The sequence below is a fragment of the Labeo rohita genome, chromosome 11 (genome assembly GCF_022985175.1).
Source record: "Labeo rohita strain BAU-BD-2019 chromosome 11, IGBB_LRoh.1.0, whole genome shotgun sequence".
In the NCBI taxonomy this organism is placed as follows: domain Eukaryota; kingdom Metazoa; phylum Chordata; class Actinopteri; order Cypriniformes; family Cyprinidae; genus Labeo; species Labeo rohita.
This window is the reverse complement of record NC_066879.1, coordinates 13,123,959-13,149,066: the sequence shown is the minus strand read 5'-3', so window position 1 is coordinate 13,149,066 and position 25,108 is coordinate 13,123,959. Positions and strand designations below refer to the sequence as shown.

The 25,108-nt window shown below is 33.3% G+C and overlaps 2 long non-coding RNA genes across 6 annotated transcripts in view; one reads left to right on the top strand and one right to left on the bottom strand.

The window, feature by feature from the left end:
- Nucleotides 1–18,905, top strand: part of LOC127172928 (uncharacterized) — a 38,819-nt gene extending 19,914 nt beyond the window's left edge. For all 5 annotated transcript variants that reach the window (XR_007828693.1, XR_007828692.1, XR_007828691.1 and 2 more), the window contains 3 exons: nt 922–1,067; nt 8,204–8,337; nt 17,747–18,905. This is a non-coding gene — a long non-coding RNA (uncharacterized LOC127172928). The remainder of the gene's footprint in view (nt 1–921; nt 1,068–8,203; nt 8,338–17,746) is intronic.
- On the bottom strand, nt 10,149–15,573 carry LOC127172930 (uncharacterized). Its single transcript, XR_007828695.1, has 3 exons — nt 15,144–15,573; nt 14,667–15,015; nt 10,149–10,652 (listed from the first exon to the last, which is right to left on the bottom strand). It is a non-coding gene; the product is annotated as an uncharacterized LOC127172930 (long non-coding RNA).
- Nucleotides 18,906–25,108: the final 6,203 nt, after the last annotated feature.

Genomic DNA, 25,108 nt, shown 5'->3' with positions numbered 1-25,108 from the left:
TTTATTTTTTTAATGCCAAAAATCATCAGGATATTAAGTAAAGATTATGTCCCATGAAGATATTTTGTACATTTCATAGCATAAATATATCAAAACTTGTAATATGCATTGCTTAAAACTTCATTTGGACAACTTTATAGGTGATTTTCCCAAGATTTAGATTTTTTTGCACCCTACAGATTTTCAAGTAATTATATCTCGACCAAATATTGTCCTATCCTAACGAACCATGTGTCAATGGAAAGTGTATTTATAATTTCTGGCAACATAAAATAAAACCAAAAAATTTTTTTTTTACATTTTTATACTTTCCTTTGTGATTTAATGAAATAATATTATGCATCAAATAAAAAGAGTTTATTTGCAAAAATCATGTCTTTTCATTGTGCATTCCAATTAATCTCAATCAAACTGCAGTTGGGTTATTTTGATTAGGTAAAAAATAACTAAAAAACACAGCTAACTAACACAAAAACACAATAAAAACATGATTTTTGAACATTGTAAAAATCCGAGTTATCTGATTTTGCAAATAAATTCATATATGAAAATATATAATTTTCCTTTTGTGATTTAATAGTTCATGCAAAAATCTCTGTATTTATTTTACATATTATTTTATTTATTTTTATATATTAATATTTTGTATACATTTCTATTTTATATACATTTATAGAATTCTTTGATGAAAAATCTTTGTAACATTATCAACGCATCTTTGATGAATAAAAGTATTCTTTTCTTTAAAATCTCAATGGCCTTACACAAGAAAGTGATGCTACAATATAGATAAGAATATATAAAAATTATATCTAAGAACAATGTGTGTGTAATATTTTTCCATTTGTTATTTAATCATTAATGCATTAAATACAGAACATTAATGTTTCCATACTAATCATTATGCCGCGTCTACCGCAGGTCTCTTTGTTAATGAAGGCAGAGAGTCACTCGTCATCTCAGCGCTGACATTCCTCCTGTCAGGAGATTCTGCTTAGTAACCCGTTGTCATGGTGGTGGCCCCGCGCTCCGATTGGACGAGAGACGAGGCCTCAGGGACTCCGACGGTAATTGCATTTTTTTTCTTCCCAGACAGAAAGCAGAACAGGAGGAAGATGTTGCGTAACTGACACGCTTTCATCTCTCACACACCCACCCTCTCTCTCTCTCTCTCTCTCTCTCTCTCTCTCTCTTTCTCTCTCTCTCTCTTTCTCTCTCTTACCTTTGTTATAATAACAGAGAGAGTGATGGAACACATAATACATCAACACACAGACAAAAATAGAAAGTGTAGAGAAGAAAAATGAATGAGAGAGACGAACTGCAAAAGCAGAACACTTCCATTATAATCAACAAAGCAGTACGGTTGATTATAATGAGAGCGTTCTGGTTTGTTGTTTCCCTTTGCTTGCAGTGTGGTTACAGTCGACCACACCAGCTACACTACTAGTTACACACTAAACCGACCAATTATAATCAGCAAAGCATAAAAACATGCGATATTGTTGCTCATAATGGGAGTGTTTTTGTTCATAGCATCACTTTGTTGTGTAGCATCAGTGAGACTTTCATCAAAAGTGACAGTAAAGGCATTTATAATGTTAAAAAGGTTTTTTATTTTAATTAAATGCTGTTCTTTTCAACGTTCTATTCATCAAAGAATCCTAAAAATAGCTAAATAACAAAAATATGAACTGTTTTCAACACTGAAATGTGTCTTGAGCAACAAATCAGCATATTAGAATGATTTCTGTAGGCTCATGTGACACTGAGGATGAGTAATGATGCTGAAAATTCAGATCTGATCACATGAATAAATTTTATTTTAATAGATGTTCACATAGAAAACATCTATTTTAAATTCTAATAATATTTCACATTTTTACAGTAGTTTTAATCAAATAAATACAGCCTTGGTGAGCAGAAGAGAAGTCTTTAAAAAAATAATAATAATAAAAAGAAATTAAAATGACATATATATAATGCATCATTGTGTTTTACATTTCTGGCAACATAAAATAAAACAAATTTTTTTTAACATATTTATACTTTCCTTTGTGATTTAATGAAATTATATTATGCATTAAATAAAAATTATACATGAAGAGTTCATTTGCAAAAATCATGTTTTTCACTGTACTTTCCAGTTAATCTTAATCAAACTGCAGCTGGGTTATTTTTATTAGGTAAAAAATAACTAAAAAACACAGCTAACTAACACAAAAAGACACAAAAACATAATAAAAAAACATGATTTTTGAACATTTTACTTTTGTGATTTAATAGTTAATGCACAAATCTCTATATTTATTTAACATATTAATATGAACTGTTTTCAACACTGAAATGTTTCTTGAGCAGTAAATCAGCATATGAACTGAAGACTGGAGTAATGATGCTGAAAATTCAGCTTTGATTACATTTTAATAGATGTTCACATAGAAAACATCTGTTTTAAATTCTAATAATATTTCACATTTTTACTGTATTTTTAATCAAATAAATACAGCCTTGGTGAGCAGAAGAGACTTCTTTAAAAAAAAAACAAAATCCACCCACACTTGATGACAGCGAGTTGCCATGGCAACAGATTTTGCAAAGCATCCCATGCGACCGCATCTCTGACGGGGGGGGGTTAAAGTGAGACCAGGGGTCGCTCGTCGCATATTTAAGCCAGATGTGTCCACAGAAACGAATTTCCTCTCCTTCATACATTTCTAGAATCAACAACAGTGAATGCATATGGAGAGCATGTGTGAAAAAATCGTAATGCATCATGTCTGGATGCTGCGTTTGTGCACTGCACAGTTTCTGCGCTCCTTCATTTTAAAGGGAACGTTGCTGCTGTGGAATTTCATTGCTAAATATTGTCTGTTTTGGCTCTGAAATCGTCCATCGAGCCAACGGCTCTCCATGCGGCCGCTTTTTTAGTCAGTAATGGCTCAGTTTTGGGGGTTTTGGCTTTTGTGTGCTCTCCAATTCCTCATCGTTTGGAACATAACAGAACGGGACAGATCCTGTAACTAGAGAAATGCGAGTATCCGCTCGACTCATTCAAGCTCGCCGGCCAAATGAGAAACAAATGTTTCTTGTCAGACGCTGTTGGCCGGGATCCCTGGACCCCTCAAACGGCGACTTCCAAATCACCCACCCACCCGCAAAACGTCCCAGAATGCATTGCGGCAGCACAAAGGGAGTTGGAGAGCTCTTCCGTTCACAACGTATCGAATGGCGCTTTGTGTCTTATCGTTTTGGGTTCATCTCGCTTTGCGTGGACTCCAGCCAGTATGGACACAACAGGGGAAATAATTATCAGTGAATGAAAGTAAAAATGACATCAATGCATAAAAATTCATCTGGCAAAGAGCTGATTTTGAGATTAATATATGTGTATAGTTGACAAACCTCATATATACACACTACTGTTTCTGAAAGAAGTCTCTTATGCTCATTAAAACTGCATTTATTTATCAAAAATGCAGTAAAAATGTGAAATATTATTACAAATCAAAATAGCTGTTTTCTGTGTTAAAATAGGCTTAAATGTAATTTATTTTTGTGATGCAAAGCTGAATTTTCAGCATCATTACTCGTCTTCAGTGTCACATTGTAATATTCCGATTTGCTGCTCAAAAAACATTTCTGATCATTATCAGTGTTGAAAACAGCCTAATATTTTTGTGAAAAAAGAACAGTGTTTATTTGAAATCCAAATATTTTATAAAATTAGAATTGCTTTTTTTTTTTTTTTTTTTTTTTTTTTGGCAAATTGCATGGAAACCAATGGAGCTCAGTTTGACCCTCAACACCATAATTACCCAAATTTGCCTTTCCGAAGACATTTGTGTGTCAAAACTTAGGGTCCCCCTCATGACCCTAAATGGGAAAAAGTGACGAAATTTCAAGAAGAAAGAAACAGTTTAACCAACATTTCCAGCAGTTTATTGTAGTTGTTACATTTTATGTATTTATTTTTACAAAAAATCATAGTCACTCAAATTTGCCTTTCCAAAAGACATTTGTGTGTCAAAACTTAGGGTCACCTTTATGACCCTAAATGAGGAAAGGTCACAAAAATTTAAGTAGAAACAAATAGTTTAACCAGTATTTTAAGCAGTTTATGTTATTTGTTACATTTTACATATTTATTTATAAACTCAATCATAGTTGCTCAAATTTGCCTTTTCGAAAGACATTTATGTGTCAAAACTTAGGTCCCGCTTCATGACCCTAAATGGGAAAAAGTACCAAAATTTCAAGAAGAAACAAAGTGTTTAACCAACATTTCAAGCAGTTTATTTTAGTTGTTAAATTTTATTTATTTATTTATTTTTAAAAAATCATAGTCACTCAAATTTGCCTTTCCAAAAGACATTTATGTGTCAAAACTTAGGGTCTCTCTCATGACCCTAAATGGGAAAAAATGACAAAATTTCAAAAAGAAAAAAAATAACAGTTTAACCAACATTTCAAGCAGTTTATTTTGGATGTTACATTTGATGTATTTATTTAAGAACACAATCATAGTCAAATTTGCCTTTTCAAAAGACATTTTTGTGTCAAAACTTAGGGTCACCTTTATGACCCTAAATGAGAAAAGGTCACAACATTTTGAGGAGAAATTAATAGTTTAACCAGCATTTTAAGCAGTTTGTTATTTGTTACGTTTTACATATTTATTTATAAACACAATCATAGTCGCTCAAATTTGCCTTTTCAAAAGACATTTATGTGTCAAAACTTAGGGTCACCCTTATGACCCTAAATGTGAAAAAGTGACAAAATTTCAAGAAGAAAGAAACAGTTTAACCAACATTACAAGCAGTTTATTTTAGTTGTTACATTTTAAGTATTTATTAAAAAAAATCATAGTCACACAAATTCGCCTTTTCAAAAGACATTTTTGTGTCAAAACTTAGGGTCACCCTTATGACCCTAAATGAGGAAAGGTCACAAAAATTCAAGTAGAAACAAATAGTTTAACCAGTATTTTAAGCAGTTTATGTTATTTGTTACATTTTACATATTTATTTATAAACACAATCATAGTCGCTCAAATTTGCCTTTTCAAAAGACATTTATGTGTCAAAACTTAGGGTCACCCTTATGACCCTAAATGGAAAAAAGTGACAAAAGTTCAAGAAGAAAAAAACTGTTTAACCAACATTTGAAGCAGTTTATTTTAGTTGTTACATTTGATGTGTTTAGTTAAGCACACAATCATAGTCACTGAAATTTGCCTTTTCACATTTATGTGTCAAAACTTAGGAGTTACATTTATGACCCTAAATGAGAAAAGGTCACAACATTTTGAGGAGAAATGAATAGTTTAACCAGCATTTTAAGTGGTTTATGTTATTTGTTGCGTTTTACATATTAATTTATAAACACGGTCATAGCCACTCATGTGTGCCTTTCCAAAACACGACTATATGCAAAAACATAGTCACTCACACAAAAATAAATAAATAATAATACTGCTAGTAGCAATGCAAGAATCCATAGCACATACGCTCCTCCTTCACCTCGGTAATTCAGATTTGTTGTGACTGACAGCCCAATCGATTGTCTTAGAGAGTCTTAGAGACGCCTGAGATTAAATCAGATTAGTAAGGCTCCAGGTACGGTCAGGAATGACCCGAATAAGGCCAGAGGTCACAGGGTCAGTGGGTCAGTGGTTAACTGCTGTGTGTCCAGCAATAATGAGTTCTGTTCAATGCACCTTTGCCTTTTAATGCGCTAAACAGTATGAGGTCATGAAACGGCTGGAACGATGAGTGACGTAATGCGCTTCGGCTGCCCGAGGTCGGTTAGCTCATAGTTGTTTATTTTCATCGTATTGGAAAATGTCTTGTGTTCTCAGTAGGATCCTCTGTTCTTAGAGAAGGAGTTTTCCTGGAAGCCGCCGATGGCTGATGGCGACGCGGCTAGAGTTTATTGATTTACCGTGCCCGAGGCGTTTCCATTAGCTAAGATTACCTAGCGGGACGTGACCTTTCATGCATGGACTCTGTCATTCAATATTGGGATGTCAGATAGAGAGCGCTCAGCTGTTTGTGCTACGTTTAAATCAGGAATAATCCATCAGAACACAAACACTGTGTTCTCATAGAGTTTGCGTTGGGGGACTCCCATTGGTTTCTGTGCAATTCACCAAAGACTCATGTAAAAACATAAATCCTCTGTTATAGCTTGTCAGAAACTAAACAAAATTGAAATGTGAGAAATAATGAACTTCTATTGCATAAAATAAATGGTCCTCTCCTTGTGTTGGGGGCAATTTGACTCCCATTGGTTTCCAAAGAGTCATGTTAAAAAAAATAAATCCTCTATTCTAGCTTGTCGGAGACTACAAAATATGAGAAATTATGAACATCTGTTGTGTTTGAAAAGAAAACACCTCGTGTTCTGAGTTTGAACCACATATTTTTATGTTCGAAATTAGCTGCCAGACACCATTTCTTGGATGTCATGACCACTTGTGACTATTCACACACCGAATGACTACAAGAAGTATGAATAGTATCTAATGCTACTTGAACTCTCTACATTTGTGAGGGCGATTTTTGCTTAGTATTTTTGTCATGTTTTCCACTACAAATATCAAATTATTGTTAAATTATTCTTAAATAAATACTTGAGAAGCAAAATGACTTAAGATATTATGTCTTGTTTTGTTTTTTTTTTGAATAATTAAAATAAATGTTAGATTTTGCTTAAAGCAAGAGAAAATATCCGCAAATGTGGTAAAAAAAAAAAAAAAAAAAAAAAAAAAACTCTTGTTTTTATTTTGAATTAAGGTTATTTTTCTTACCCCATTGGCAGAATTTTTTTCTAGTTTTAAGCTAAATCGAACAATATTTGGATAAATTATTCACAAAACAACATATAATATCTTAAGTCTTTTTGCTTCTCAAGTCAATGCATCTTGATTCAAGAATATTTAGAAATTCATACTAAAAATCAAGACAAAAATACTGCTTTTTTTTTTTTTTTTGCAGTGAAAAGTCATTGCATCTGTTTCTCAAACTCTCCTAAGGGTTTTAGTAAATTGGTTTCTCACACTTCTTTTCAGTGCTGCAACAGACTAGTAATTGAGATCCAAAAAGATAACAATCAAAAACATGCTTTGACAGATTTTTTGACTTTGAAACTGTAAAATAGCAAATTCTCCTTAGGAGTCAATTATCATAGTCACTCAGATTTGCCTTTCCAAAAGACATCTATGTGTCAAAACTTAGGGTCACATGCATGACCCCAAATGAGAAAAAGTCACAAAATTTCAAGGAGAAAGAAATAGTTTAACCGGCATTTCAAGCTGTTTATTTTATTTGTTACATTTTATGTATTTATTTATAAACACAATCATAGTCACTTATATGTGCCTTTCCAAAACACAACTATGTGCAAAAACTTAGAGTCACACTCATGACCCTAAAATAGAAAAAGTCACAAAACTTTTGGAAGAAACAAATAATTTAACCAGCGTTTTGAAAAGTTTGTTGTATTTTCACATTTTATTTTTTTATGAACTCAATCATAGTCTCCCAAAATTTGCCTTTCCAAACACATTTATGTGTCAAAACTTAGGGTTACATTCATGACCCTAAATGAGAAAAAGTCACAAAATTTCAAAAAGAAATAAATAGTTTAACCAGTATTTTAAGCAGTTTGTTTTATTTGTTACTTTTTCTATGTTTCTTCTGTACTTGTGAACACAATCATAGTCTCCCAGATTTGCTTTTCCAAACACACTGATGTGTCAAAACTTAGGGTTACATTCATGACCCTAAATGAGAAAAAGTCCCAGAATTTCAAGAAGAAATAAATAGTTTAACCAGCGTTTTAAGCAGTTTGTTTTATTTGTTATATTTTCTTTCTTTTTTAATTACGAACACAATCATAGTCTCCCAAATTTGCCTTTCCAAATACATTTATGTGTCAAAACGTAGGGATACATTCATGACCCTAGATGAAAAAAAGTCCCAAATCTTCAACAAGAAAGTAGTAGTTTTACCACTGTTTCAACCAGTTTAAAAATTGCAGGTCAAACTGACTTGCACCACAATAAAAGTAAATATCAGCGCCCACACAGTAGGACATTGACTTCATCTGGAGGTATATGTCATATATAAACACATAGTGGTGTAATATAACTGTTTGATGCTGCTGTAATCCTCGTTCTGTCTCTCTCTCCGCTCAGGGATCCAGCTTGCGTGCAGGAGAGAGATTACAGTCGGATCTGTGTTGTGGTCTGTTGAACAGCCTGACCCTTCATGCACTTCGGATTAGCTCCAGTTACCATTAATGGAAAGTAGAGCAGTCGACCGGCCCGCAGTGAGTAACTGGCCCTTTCTCTAACCTCCCTAATGCAGTTTCTAAAACCTAGTGAGCTGCCTTCCTAGACAGCATTTTAGGGCGTTAACGTTTTGTATTTTATGCTTCACGGTGAAGGCAATACCATACTGAAAAAACATTAGTGCAGGATTGATCAGATGAGTCTAAAGTTTTCATAGTCACTCAGATTTGCCTTTCCAAAAGACATCTATGTGTTAAAACTTAGGGTCACATTCATGACCCTAAATGAGAAAATGTCACAGAATTTCAAGATAAAATGAATAGTTTAACCAGCATTTTAAGCAGTTTGTATTATTTGTTACATTTTGCGTATTTATTTATGAACACAATCATAGTAAAGAAAATGTGTCTTTTCCAAACACAACTATGTGTCAAAACATAGGGTCACATTCTTGACCCTAAATGAGAAAATGTCACAAAACTTCAAGATGAAATGAATAGTTTAACCACTGTTTTAAGCAGTTTGTGTTATTTGTTATGTTTTACATATTTATTTATGAACACAAAGTCATTCATATGTGCCTTTCCAAAACTCAACTATGTGCAAAAACTTAGGGTTATATTCATGACCCTACAAGAGAAGAAGTCACAAAAATTCAAGTAGAAACAAATAGTTTAACCAGTATTTTACGCAGTTTGTTTTATTTGTTTCCTTTTCTCCCAAATTTGCCTTTCCAAACACATTTATGTGTCAAAACTTAGGGTTACATTCATGACACTAAATGAGAAAAAGTCCCAAAATTTTAAGAAGAAACAAATAGTTTAAAAATGAGTGCAGGATTTCCTTACAAATAGTTTTTTTCCTTACAAATTACTAGTAAATTTCACAAATAATTACAAAGAAACAGCAAGTAACGATCAGATTTTGAAGTAGAAAGACTAAAATAGGATTTTCCAGTAAAATGTACTCTAATAATATTTGTTTTATTTACATAATTCAAACAATTATTTTATTACAGTGCACACTGTGTTACACAAAGCTCATTCTCTAAAAACAAGACTCTGATAAATATTGCTTTCAGTACTGAAAATGATTTATTAAAAAGTTTTTAATTTAAAAATCACTTGTTATTAGGGCATTGCATTGTTAACATCACTAATCTGTCACATATTGCACAAATGCATGAAATCAGACTTGTGCATCTAGAAGTCTTTGCATTCATGTAGTGTGTGTTTTGGAGCTTCAAAGGCATTTGTTTATGTATGTTGGCAGCTCACATGTTTTTGAACACAGCTTGAATGTGTGTTTGAGTGTGAATGGCTAAAAGTGCTACAAATGTCAGACTAAAGCTCAAATGCTCTCTGCTTTGTGTGAAAAAGTGGAAGTCTGTCAAAAACAACCTCTTACACAGTCAGGAGTGACAGAGGCCTTACAGGGGGAACGTGTGTGTACAGTATGTGTGTGTGGGTCGAGCACAGTTTGTGGTTTAAAGCTTAGGGGGATTTAAGGAAAGTGTGTTTTCAGGAAATTGTACGTTTATGGTTCCCCCTCCCTCTCGCTGTAGGTATTTGAGTTGGATTGGGGTTGTGAGCTCATGTTGGGCCAGACATCTGCCTCTCCTGCCCAAAGACACACTTCATCACATTCTCAGAGCTTCTGTTTTCTGCTTCAACTGCACAACCTTACAGCGTCACTCTTGATGGCGTGTTTGAATTGTAGATTCAAGTTATTTTAATGCTTGATGAGTCTAATGTGAAAATGAAACAATAGTCTTTAGCTTTGGTGTATTTAATCTGTTGCACATGCATTTCATGAAATTATTTGTGGTAATACATTTGTTCCATTTCAGTTTGTTTATTTTCAAAAATTTGTTACATTTCATTAATTTAGTCATTCATTTGTTTAAAAAATTGTTACATTGCAATTTGTTATATTGCAATTTGTATTTATTTACACGGTACTCCATGCAATTCATCCAAAAAAAAAACATGCTAGTGAATGAAGTTAGCAATCGCTTCTGAGTGACTCTCTTTCTGCTTTGGCGTCTGGCAGGAGTTCAGTCGGTTTCAGTCCCGAATGACTCCATTAGCAGCGAGACGCCCATCGTGTCTCCAGCAGCTGCTAAAGGTTATTCTTCTGTGCCTGTTTCACTCCTTCCATGCTCTGGAAAGTGAATCTCCTATGGGACGTGCGGAGAGGAGAAGCGCTGAAGTCTGTTGGGCCGAAGACAAGGCCCGTCTTTGTGTTGGGAGAGCGAATGATGAATATGCTCTCTAGACTCGACTTCGCTCTTCCAGCTGCCGCTGATGTTGGGAAGCAAACCGCCTCGTTCAGTCGCCGCATCTCTCCTTTCCTGTTTGGTGTGGTAAAGTAATAAATGCTGCTTTAAATATCCTGAACCTTAGAAGACCTGCAGTCCAAACCACTCAAGCATTCCTCAGTATAAACTGCAGTGATTGGTGCATCATCTCTGTCATTTTAATTTGTCTGTTTTTGCTGCTGTTGAAAAAGCAACATAAATTCAACATTCTGTTGATTTAATTAAGTGTTTGATCTATAAGTTAACTTGCTCCAAACCCAATATATGCATTTAAAATTGAAATAATATACACATATGCATATGCATTAAAAATGAAAAAAACATCATGCTCATAAAACAAAATAATAGTGTTTAAATATTGACAAAAATTATATATGTGCATTTAAAAATGTACGCAATATGCATAATATATGCATTGAAATTATGTTAAATAATGAGTGAAATTCAAGAAATAATGTTTCATTTTTTTATGCAACTGCTTCTGAAATGACTTTCCTTTCAGCTGACGTCACCGAGCTCTCATTTTTTTATCCCCTCTTACTTGCAAAATTAAACTGTATATATGCACTTAAAGTGAAAATCAGTGTAATGAAGAAAAATAATGTGATGACGTGTAAATCAGTGTAGCAGATGGTAGTTTAATAGTGTTACAGGTCAAGGTAAAATCAGGAGAGCACGGACCAGATGCGTGATTGTTTGTTTGCGGCTGTGTGTGTTTACAGTCGCACGGCTCATGTTTGTGTTCACATCTGCGGCTCTGTGTGCGTGTGCAAGTTCTCCTGCGTTTCTGTTTGTGTTCGGCTCGGTTTGTTTGTGGGGTTGAGAGATTTGAGCAAAAGCTCCAAATCCAAGATCACAGAATCTTGCATTGTTGATGTCGAGCGCCGATACTCTCGGACGGGCCGGAGAGAGGATACGGTTTCACCGGGCATCACGGGAGTCTCTCTTTGCTTCGACTGATTCAATTAAACACTGTAAATAATTGAAGCGATGGTGAAACAGAAGCACGGCCTCATGGGATGCGCATGACATCATCGGTTAAAGCAAGAGGAAATGGATACGGCTGTGAGCGAAGACTGAAGCTCTTGTGTTTGTGTTCAGTCATTGACGTCCTCTTCTCTAAAAACACAGTAGATCCCACGTTGCTTGAGCCGGACTGTGAACAGGTTAAACTGTGATGATAAAATCTGTTCAACGAAACAAATCTTGATCTGAGCTCAGAACCGAGAATTAAGAATTTGAGAGTTAAATTAAAGAATTAAAGAATTTAAATCAATAGAATTTAAATAAAAACTCAGAATTGCGAAAAATAAACTCAGAATTGTGATATAAACTCAGAATTGCGAAATATAAACTCAGAATTGTGAAAAATAAACTCAGAATTATGGTATAAACTCAGAATTGCATTGTAAACTCGGAAATTACAATATAAACTCAGAATTGCGAAAAATGAATTCAGAATTACGATATAAATTCAGAATTGTGAAAAATAAACTCAGAATTACGGTATAAACTCAGAATTTCATTGTAAACTCGGAATTACAATATAAACTCAGAATTGCATTGTAAACTCGGAATTACGTTGTAAACTCAGAATTATGATATAAACTCAGAATTGCATTGTAAACTCGGAATTACGATATAAACTCGGAATTGCATTGTAAACTCGGAATTACGATATAAACTCAGAATTGCGTTGTAAACTCGGAATTGCATTGTAAACTCAGAATTGCATTGTAAACTCAGAATTACGATATAAACTCGGAATTGCATTGTAAACTCAGAATTGCATTGTAAACTCAGAATTACGATATAAACTCAGAATTGCGTTGTAAACTCGGAATTGCATTGTAAACTCAGAATTGCATTGTAAACTCAGAATTGCGTTGTAAACTCGGAATTGCATTGTAAACTCAGAATTATGATATAAACTCAGAATTGCGTTGTAAACTCGGAATTGCATTGTAAACTCAGAATTGCATTGTAAACTCAGAATTACGATATAAACTCAGAATTGCGTTGTAAACTCGGAATTGCATTGTAAACTCAGAATTGCATTGTAAACTCAGAATTGCGTTGTAAACTCGGAATTGCATTGTAAACTCAGAATTATGATATAAACTCAGAATTGCATTGTAAACTCGGAATTACGATATAAACTCAGAATTGCATTGTAAATTCGGAATTGCATTGTAAACTCGGAATTACGATATAAACTCGGAATTGCATTGTAAACTCGGAATTGCATTGTAAACTCGGAATTGCATTGTAAACTCGGAATTACGATATAAACTCGGAATTGCATTGTAAACTCGGAATTACGATATAAACTCAGAATTGCATTGTAAACTCGGAATTGCATTGTAAACTCAGAATTATGATATAAACTCAGAATTGCATTGTAAACTCGGAATTACGATATAAACTCAGAATTGCATTGTAAACTCGGAATTGCATTGTAAACTCGGAATTACGATATAAACTCGGAATTGCATTGTAAACTCGGAATTGCATTGTAAACTCAGAATTCTGATATAAACTCAGAATTGTATTGTAAACTCGTAATTACGATATAAACTCAGAATTGCATTGTAAACTCGGAATTGCATTGTAAACTGGGAATTACGATATAAACTCAGAATTGCATTGTAAACTCGGAATTGCATTGTAAACTCGGAATTACGATATAAACTCGGAATTGCATTGTAAACTCGGAATTGCATTTTAAACTGGGAATTACAATATAAACTCAGAATTGCATTGTAAACTCAGAATTACGATATAAACTCAGAATTGCATTGTAAACTCGGAATTGCATTGTAAACTGGGAATTACGATATAAACTCAGAATTGCATTGTAAACTCGGAATTGCATTGTAAACTCGGAATTACGATATAAACTCGGAATTGCATTGTAAACTCGGAATTGCATTGTAAACTCAGAATTATGATATAAACTCAGAATTGCATTGTAAACTCGGAATTACGATATAAACTCAGAATTGCATTGTAAACTCGGAATTGCATTGTAAACTGGGAATTACGATATAAACTCAGAATTGCATTGTAAACTCGGAATTGCATTGTAAACTCGGAATTACGATATAAACTCGGAATTGCATTGTAAACTCGGAATTGCATTGTAAACTCGGAATTGCATTGTAAACTCGGAATTACGATATAAACTCGGAATTATGATATAAACTCAGAATTGCATTGTAAACTCGGAATTACGATATAAACTCAGAATTGCATTGTAAACTCGGAATTGCATTGTAAACTGGGAATTACGATATAAACTCGGAATTGCATTGTAAACTCGGAATTGCATTGTAAACTCGGAATTACGATATAAACTCGGAATTGCATTGTAAACTCGGAATTGCATTGTAAACTCAGAATTACGATATAAACTCGGAATTGCATTGTAAACTCGGAATTGCATTGTAAACTGGGAATTACGATATAAACTCAGAATTGCATTGTAAACTCGGAATTGCATTGTAAACTCGGAATTACAATATAAACTCAGAATTGCATTGTAAACTCGGAATTGCATTGTAAACTCGGAATTACGATATAAACTCAGAATTGCATTGTAAACTCGGAATTACGATATAAACTCAGAATTGCATTGTAAACTCAGAATTGCATTGTAAACTCGGAATTACGATATAAACTCAGAATTGCATTGTAAACTCGGAATTACGATATAAACTCAGAATTGCATTGTAAACTCGGAATTGCAAGGTAACTCTGAACTGTGACGTAAAGTCAGAACTGCAACATAAAAACTCAGAATTACGATATAAACTCAGAATTGGGAGATACAAACAAAGTGATATATAAATTAGAATTATGGTATAAATGTAGAATTGCGATATATAGACTCGAGATATAAACCCAGAATTACTATAGAAATTTAGAACAGTGAGATATAAATCTAAGACTTGATATAAACTCAAAAGTTTATATCTCGCATTTTAGATTTTTCTTTTCTCAGAATTAAAAAAGAGAATCCAGATTATGAGATAATGGCTTATTTACGTTTATATCCTGTGGCAGAAACAGGCTTCAGTAGGAATGGGATGATTTTTGTTGCAAACAGTTTGGCTGGAGATGAAGGACACGCAGTGGCTTCAACACATGCGGTGAAGGTTGCGACGCTCATGTCTTCCACACACCTCCGATCATGTGATGCTCCACTGAGAACGGCTGGACCGTTAACGGTTCAGAAATCACTCGGGTTTCCTTCATCTTCTGTCTGACCTCATTTTCTTCACCACGACTTTGTGTTATCCTTTATTTTTCCTTCTCTCTTGTTCACATGATCTCAATAAAGTGGGTCAAGGGTCAAAGGTCAGATGCGGCATTCCAGAGCATCACGCTCAGCTCTCTGATCAGCGTTAGAAAAATAAATATTTAAGTATTTATTTTTATTTTACATAAAATGTTATCTAGACATCTTATCTTGTATACAATGTATTGTTTGATATATAACTATTGGACAGCGTCCATTTTCACCTCTGGAAATGCTGCCCATGTCCATTAGCTGTGAGCCAAATGCATTAGCTGCAACTGTCTGCATTAATGGCGCCAAGCTAAACTTCCGCTTTCAATTCACACGAAGATTGCTGAAGTTCACCGTCAGAAACACGTGAGGGGTTTGACGCCGGAGGTCCGTGAGGGTCTGAACGATGATTTACTGTCCCACATCACGGAAACACACACACAGGGCTCCTCTGAAGTCATCCTGTGCAAAACAGCGCCTTCAACACGCAATGACTGACTGAAACCTGATCTCAGACTCCAGTCAGACAGAAAGAGACATTTATCCTGTCAGGAGGAGTTTACTTTGCTGGATCAACACTGCCCCCTACAGACTGTTCATCTGTGTTATACTGAGCACAGATTTGAAAACAAAATCATAACAAGTGATGTTCAACTTTGGAAACTATAGTTCTCTACTTAAATATGAAGTGATCAAACAACAGATTCATGAGTTCATCCAAATTTCACAAAAAGCTTATTGACGTCATTATTGAAGTGAGTTGCTGTTTTTGTCACTCGTCTGAGGAAGATTCATTTTGTAAGTGATGTTCTGTTCATTCTAAGCAGTGAAAACTGCATCTATATATTCATCCTAAATGTCATATTTGTGTAGATTTATTACTTTTTTAACCTGGCAACATCCCATACCAAATTTAACCATGGTTTTACTACACTAAATATTGTTTAAACCTGTTATTGGTAGTGAAACTGTGGTTATACAAAAAACTACGGTTTTACTTTAATAAAACCATGGTTGATTTGCTTTGCAATTATGTATACTTTCTTTCTTATTTATTTATTTGGTTTTTTTTGTTTGTTTTGGTTTGTTTTGGTTTGGGTTTTTTGGTTTTTTTTTGGTTTTATGTTTTGTACCGTTTGATAAAAAAAGACATCAGAAAAAAAGATTTGTGATTGTCTGAAGTTCCATTCTGAATCAAATGATTCACGATTTGAAGTTCCGATCTGAATCGAATGATTCGTAATCGGTGCTCCGAAGTTCCGATATGAATCATATGATTAGCGAACCCATTTTGAAGTTCCGATCTAAACGAATGATTCGTGATCCGCGCTCCGATGCTCTGATATGAATTAAATGATTCGCAAACCTGCTCCGAAGTTCCGATCTGAATCAAATGATTTGCGGCACGCTCCAAAGTTCCGATATGAATTAAATAATTTGTGATCCGCGCTTCGAAGTTCCGATCTGAATCAAGTGATTCGCAATCCACGCTCTGTAGTTTCGATATGAATCATATGATTCACGGACCCACTCTGAAATTCTGATCTGAATCAGATGATTTACAACACAGGCTCTGAAGTTCCGATATTAATTAAATGATTTGCGATCCACGTTTTGAAGATCCACGTTTTGAAGATCCAGTCTGAATCAAATGATTCACGATTTGAAGTTCCGATCTGAATCGAATGATTCGCAATCGACGCTCCAAAGTTCCGATATGAATTAAATGATTTGTGATCCGCGCTTCAAAGTTCCGATCTGAATCAAGTGATTCGCAATCCAAGCTCTGAAGTTTCGATATGAATCATATGATTCACGAACCTGCTGCGAATTTCCGATCTGAATCAAATGATTTGCAACACAGGCTCTGAAGTTCCGATATTAATTAAATGAATTGCAACCCACGTTTTGAAGATCCAATCTGAATCAAATGATTCATGAATTTGAAGTTCCGATCTGAATCGAATGATTCACAATCCACGCTTCGAAGTTCCAGTATGAATTAAATGATTTGCAAACCCACTTCAAAGTTCTAATCTGAATCAAATAATTCACGATTCGAAGTTCCGATCTGAATCAAATAATTTGTGATACGCACTCCGAAGTTCTGATGAATTAAATGATTTGCGAACCTACTCTGAAGTTCTGATCTAAATCAGATGATTGGAGCGCTTCGAAACAGTGAATCATTTTGGGATGCAATGGTTAAATTGATTCAGAGTTTCGAAAAGCTCAGTTTCATCCATCACTACACATGCTTTTTAAAATCATTACAAGTAATGTAGAAATTTTGAGCTGAATGATTGAAGTCGCCAATCCATATTTCCATTCCAAAGATGAAATCCAACACAAATCTACTCCATACTGAGGTGTGGTAACCGGTTTACTGCTAACTAGTGAAACACTCCATTAATATGACGAGCTGCAGCTCAAACATACATGTTCGATGGAAACATTGTGCATTATGATGGAGTTTGTAGCTTAATGCACTATATCTGAAATAGTTTGAGTTGTATTAGTATATACGGAGTGATAAACACAAAACAACAAAGTTAATGACCTATATGTGTTTAGTTTACCTTATATGTTAAATTCTCAGGTAATATCAATAGTATGATCTATTCCAGATGCAGCTGAAATTACAAGAACGGTGGTTACATCATATATTTAATTGTTTAATGATTCTTATTACTAGGAACAATTTAATAGTTGCTGCATATTGGTAAGAGCATGTCATAGCGTCTGTACTAAATTCCACACCCGTGGAGAACATCTACCATCCATGAAACAGTATTTGTATATGATAAATACATTTTTTGTCTGTTTTTCCCTGCAGGTCATTATTCAGTGAATTCGACTGGACGCTTCAGATCCAGACGTCCTGTCAGATGAGAAGGTAAAGCCAAATGTGTGTCATGTGTATGGATTTAAAATCACATTGAGGACACAGAGACATTTAGGAACAGATGTACTGTACCTGTGTGTGACAGACGGTTGTCAGCAGGTGTTTCAGTGTATCAGCAAAACCTGCTGCTTAGTCACAAACACACTTGGGATTTTCCTTTGTTCTCTGATACAATAATATCTGTAAAGCCAATATATATATATATATATAATGTAACATAATGTTATATATACAATGTAACATTTCAGCTGTTTCAATGTAACTTCTGTAGTGAAAGATTTAACGCATCGCACCTAAAGTGAACCATTAAACAGTAAAGTTCACTCATTCTGAATGGTAAAACAAACCCGAGAGAGAGAAAGAGGCTTCAAAGGGCCGTACACTTGATGATGATGATGATCACTTTCTTGCTCTTAATGATGTTGTTTGCTAATTGTGAAGTGAAACGCCCCATAACACATTATAGACGTCAGGAAACACTTAAAGTAGAAGCTGATGGAGCGTTTACATCATCCACACGCAACGTCTCATTTAAGCCCCAGTCCCATTAAAGAATCATGTACGGACCTCCAGGGACGGTTATGAAATATTCATCTGCTGCGCATGAGATTCATGTTATAAGAATATATCTGCGGTCACCTGACCTGCTCTCTGAGGCATGCTGGGAGCACTGATGTCACTACGATTCCCGAAGAGTACGAGTGAATTATTAATGTGTCCTGCTGTCCTACGCTTTGAACACAAGCTGTTGTGTGTCAGTCGAGGTCTGGGGTCACTGACATGCTGTTTGTGTTTCTTATGATAATGTCTATAAAAATGACACTTTCAGATCTAGGTCTGATTTATGCTGGAAAAAAAAAATTGTGTAAAAACAATTTGTACTTAGAAATTGCTACTAAATTTCACAAAACGTGAATTAAAGATGCAGAGTAAAAAGACTAAAATAGTATTTTCTTGTGAAAACACTGCAATCATTTTTATATTAAATATATGTATACACTACCAGTCGAAAGTTTTTGAACAGTAAGATTTTTAATGTTTTTTTAAAGAAGTCTCTTCTGCTCACCAAGCCTGCATTTATTTGATCCAAAGCACAGCAAAAACTGTAAAATGATGAAATATTTTTATTATTTAAAATAACTGTTTTCTATTTGAATATATTTGAAAATGTAATTTATTCCTGTGATTTCAAAGCTGAATTTTTAGCATCATTACTCCATTAGCATCATTCTCATATTCAGATTTGCTGCTCAAAAAAACATTTATTGTTATTATTATGTTGAAAACAGCTGAGTAAAATGTTTTTTTTTTTTTTTTTGATGAATAGAAAGTTCAGAAGAACAGCATTTTTCTAAAATAGAAATCTTTTGTAACATTATAAATGACTATATCAAAACATTTGATCAGTTTAAAGCATCCTTGCTATCAAAGTATTATTAAAATCTATAATCCCCAAAAATATAGAAAAAAAAAATTATACAGACTCCAAGATTTTGAATGGTATAGTGTATAATGTTACAAATTATTATAGATTTCTGTCTCCAGCCAAATATCGTATTGTATTCTACTGCAGGTACAGCTAGTGTTATTTTAGTATTATTTATATATATATATATATAGTATTATATTTATAATATAATATTTATATATTTATATATTGCATTTATTAATATTTAAATGAGCATTTATTTGTTTTTTTTTTCAGTTCATTTCAATTTTAGTTTTAGTAATTTTGCTATGTGCATTTTGTTATTTGTAATTAAATTTTTTAATTACATTTTTTATTTCTTTTTTAAATTCAATTATTATTTAGCTTACTTCTATTTCAGCACTTAAACATATTTTGTTTAGCTTAGGCAGCATTTCTTATTTTTAAAAACAAGTTTTTCATCTTTAATGTCAACATTTCTATCACTTATTCAACATTTTAACAGTTTATTATTTTTCGTCTTAAATGTATTTTTATATTTTAGTTTGCAATTAACAAAATAAAAATATTGGGGTGTATACTGCTGTTATTTTTAAATTATTTTAATAATAATAATGGGTTAATCACAAAAGTAGACTTATTTTTAAACATTCAGTTTTACACTTTGAAAAATGTTTTTCACCTACAATTGATGCAAAAATAAATAAAATAATTGACAATAGTTTAGACTAAACATTAAAAAGTTCATTTAATTTTTAAAATGATATATACATATATATATATATATAATTATCACCCTAATTTATATTACTTAAAAAAATACTGTACCTGCTATTAGTTTTTAAAATAGTAACATTTACAATTTAATTTCACATTTTTGCATTTAGCAAACTCTAATCAATTTATCAAATATAACTAATATGCAATGCCAGGTTTATTGGACAGCTAGATAGGAACAGAGTGTTTTTCATGATGTGTTTTTCAGCTTTCTTTCCATACAGCATTTCATAGTGACCATCAATCAAGATGGCATTAAAGTGGATTATATGCACATCATTAAATCTAATGCACATATGAATGAGATTTGAGAGATTCGGCGGATGAAAAGAGATTGAATCGCAGCTTTTGAACGACATGAGGATGAAGATTTTTGGATGAACCTTTCCTTTAAGGTCACACAAAGGCATCAAGACTGTGGTTTTGGGTCTCTGACGGCTTATTATTGATGCCCAGTTGGCATTAAACACAATGAAGTGTTCGTTTCCATCCCGGACCACGATCTCCCATCACCTGTTCAAGAGGAAGAGCGAGACGCCACGAAACAACCTTCATCACAACCGACCGTCTGCGTTTATCAGATCACAGCAGAGGAACAGATGAAGGAGCTTAGAAAATGTTCTTGAGAGCCGATTTTATCTCCTAAAATTGCTTTAGAATAGTTTAAGAACAGACATAAATAAGTCAGCGAAGTTCATTCTGCTATTTGAGGTCCAGGAGTTCACAGGATCTTAGCGAGGTCTGTAGAAGAGCGACGAGCTTCATTAACTTTAGAGTCTGAATCTCAGAGCTGCTGTTAATTAGTACGCGGCATTAACCAGACAAACAACACACTGAGTCTCTTCAAAGACCTTCGGTAGATTCAATCAACAAAGGTCAACATTCACAACACGCTACTAAAAATATTCCAAATGATTTTAACACGCAAACGCATTTGCTGTAGAGCTGCAGACGCTCTTCACAGGGAAACGCTTCGCTCAGATTTAATCACTGTGTGAAAAACGGCCCCAGAGATGTGCTTCTGCTATCAGACCATCATACTAATCTACATCCTCCAGGCATCCGCAGTAATCCACCATGAAATGAACAGCTAAATAATCCTCATTACCAGAATGAGACGCCCAAATTAAATTGACCCTTTCTGCCGCTACCAACCGAATTCACTCCTAAATCTTTAAATATGCCCACAGGTGAAACTCCAGTTACTGGAGAATGAAATTCAGGAGCCGTTCGCAGCACAAGAGCGCCACCTGCTGGCTGACACTTTAAGAATGAAACTGGAGTGAACTTCATTACGCTTGCTTTATTATTATCACTAGGACACAAATTTCCACCAAATTTCAGCTTGGCACAGCCTAAAATGCAGTAAATCAAATAAAACTTCATATATTTCTCAAATCAATTCTTAGGGTTGTTAAATTCAATCCTTTTAAAGCACTTTTGAGGTGCAGTTTAAACCCAGCTGGCTTGATATTACAGTTTTTCTCAGTCGCTTTGGTGCATTTCTCACAACACTATTTACATTTGCACAACGTTCACTTCAACCTCCACAACATTTAGTCATTTGTGCACATCATAGTAGCAGTTTTTCATTCCTTCCAACAAATTGCAAATGCTTTTGGACATGCATCAATTGCTTTCATACAACTCTCTGCTGTTTTATAACATTATCATTGCTTATGTCATGTCAGTCAAAATTAACTAAACTTGTGAATGCTGAATAGTCATTCCATATAAAACTAATAGTCCTCATTTCATTGCTTGAGTCATTACATACAAAAATGTTGAACTAGTTGTCAAAATCTGTCAAGCAAATTTTATAAAAAATTTTAAATCTTTTTTTTCCTGAAAATGTCTTCTAAATTGAACAATTTCTGCAAATGTGCATGAATGATTTACATACCTATATGTTGTAGGTTCAGTTCCAATATGTACTGCAATATTGTTTACAATTGTGCACAGCTCTACCCAAAGGGAGTTTATGTTTGTTGTAAATAAGGGTGTATTTATTCGTTTGCACAATGCTTTGAATAAATTAGAATTGCAAAGAGCATATGAAGTAAAAATGTGAAACATACATATTCAGTGTCTTGTCTCAGATACCTCACTAAATACAGTAATGTCTAGCTTTACTGTAGTTTTCAAATGGCTGTGCAAATAGTATATAGTGCTGTCTTGAGCATTTTCAGGAAGTGTCACCAAAATCTGACTTTTTTGCATAGGAAAAAATTTACAGAGTAAACTGTCATAATGAAAACATGACAAAGCCATTTGACTATCTTGTTCATAAACAATGGTGTCAGGACTTTTCATCTTGATGACACTGACACTTTCATTGACATGAATACTTGCTTTTGAGGAATGAGCTATCCATTTTGAGCAAGTGACACGCTTTTGCAGGTTATCAACTAGGTTTTGCAGTTTGTACTAATTGTTTTGAGAAATGCATTAACTGTTGTGCAAATGTAAATAGTGTTGTGAGAAATGCACCAAAGCGACTGAGAAAAACTGTAATGTGATGTCAAATATTAGTCCAAACCTGATCAAGACAGCAAAACAGTTGGGTAAAAATAGGAAGTTAATCCCACATTGAAATTGGTTTAATGTATATGTAGGCCAATATATATGATGTTCAATTGATGTCAAATCAGTCAGTTTGATTTGCATATTTGATCAGTGTTTTTGATGTCAATTTAATGTCTTTTTAACATCAGTTGCACACATGGAAACTTTATAAGCATCTTACAGCTGTGGTAAATTATATGTTTATATTAGGGCTGGCAAACGATTAATTGCAATTGATCGCATACAAAATAAAAGTTAGAGTTTGCCTAATATATGTGTGTGTGCTGCGTGTAATTATTATGTATATATAAATACAAGCACATTCATGTATATATTTAAGAGAAATATGTTATGTACAAAATGTTATCTATATATAAATTGTATAAAAATTATAATAAATACATGTACTTGTAAATATTTCTTAAATATATACATGAATGTGCTTGATTTTATATATACATCATAATTACACACACATATATTAGGCAAACTCCAACTTTTATTTTGCACGCGATTAATCGCGATTAATTGTTTGCCAGCCCTATTTTATATACATATGTGACCCTGGACCACAAAACCAGTCATAAGGGATTTTTTTAATAAAAAAAATGTATACATCATCTGAAAGGTGAATAAATAAGCTTGTTAGGATAGAACAATATTTGGCTGAGATACAACTATTTGAAAAACTGTAATCTGAGGGTGCAAAAAATCAAACTATTGAGAAAATCAACTTTAAAGTTGTCCAAATGAAGTTTTTAGCAATGCATGTTACTATTTAAAAATTAGGTTTTGATATATTCACAGTAGGAAATTTACAAAATATCGTCATGGAACATGATGTTTATTTAATATCCTAATTTTTTGGTATAAAAGAAAATTGATCGTTTTGACCCATACAGTGTATTTTTGCCTATTTTTCACAAATATACTTGTGCTGCTTTTGACTGGTTTTGTGGTCCAAGGTCACATATACTCAGTGTCAGGGGTAATGCATTACAAGTAATCCGAGTTATGTAATCAGATTACTTTTTTCAAGTAACTAGCAATGCATTACTTTTAAATTTACAAGAAAATATCGGAGTTACTTTTCACTGACAGCTCTCCTGTCTCATGTAGAAAGAAACTTTTGGTGTAAAAAGGATCTTTACTGTTGCCAAAAATATAACTTTTGGGTTGTTTGTTATTAAAAAAAAAAAAAAATCAATAAGCCATTCCAGTAGACAAAAAGTAACAAAAGTAATGCAATGCAACATTTTATATAAAAAGTAACTAAGTGACACTATTAGTTACTTTTTTATGGAGTAACACAACATTGTAACACATTTCTTTTAACTTTCCCCAACACTGCATATACTGATCTGCATACTTTATTCCATTTATTAGATACTAATTTAGATTAGATCAGGCAGACGTTTGATATTTTAAAATATACTTCATTTAATATTAATTACTAATTAAATAAGCACAGTTTAACGGAATATGAAGTGTTCTTTCATTGCATACAATTACAATTCCAAGACAAATTCAAGCATTGGTAGTATTTAATGTTTTAGATTTAGGATTTATTTGAATATGGCATTACAGGAAAATTGCAAATTGTAGCCTTATTCAGTTTGGGTTTGAACTGAAGTTCAGCTGTTTTGAAATATCTAAATGTGCAAATTGATATGTAGTTTTGGAGTTTTTTTGCATCTGAAAAGAGTTGATGTAATTAAAAAAAAAAAAAAAAATAATAATAATAATAATATAATAATATAATATAATATAATAATAATAATAATGCATTTTGCAGATCCACGGTGGCCCACATAGATTCTGTCGTGCATTTAGTATAAAAAAAAAATTAAAATAAAAGTGAGCCACGAATTGAGAAATGGTTTCTAAAGTCACTAAAATAACAGGTTAATCACAAAAGTAGACTTATTTTTAAACATTCAGTTTTACACCTTAAAAAATGTTTTGCACCTCCTACAATTGATGCAAAAATAAATAATTGACAATAGTTTAGACTAAACATTTAAAAGTTCATTTAATTTTTAGTCTTTAAAAGGCAATGAAATGACTTTATAAATAAACTTTCTTTGCTTTAACAGTTGTTTTGAAATATGTAAAACGTGCAAATTGGTATATAGTTTTGCTGGAGATTTTGTGTGCCTGATAGAGAAAGGAATTTATTTATTATACAAATAATTTTAAAGATGCATTTTGCAGATCTACAGTAGCCCACATAGATTCTGTTGTGCATTTAATTAAAAAAAAATATATATATATATATATATAAAAAGAAAATATAAAAATAAAAATGAGCCATGAATTGAGAAATGGGTCCTAAAGTCACTACAATAATAGGTTAATCACAAATGTAGACTTATTTTTAAACATTCTTTTTTACACTTTGAAAAATGTTTTGCACCTCCGACAATTGATACAATAGTTTAGACTAAACATTTAAAAGTTCATTTAATTTTTAATCTTTAAAAGGCAATGAAACACCTTTATAAATCAACATGCTTTGCTTT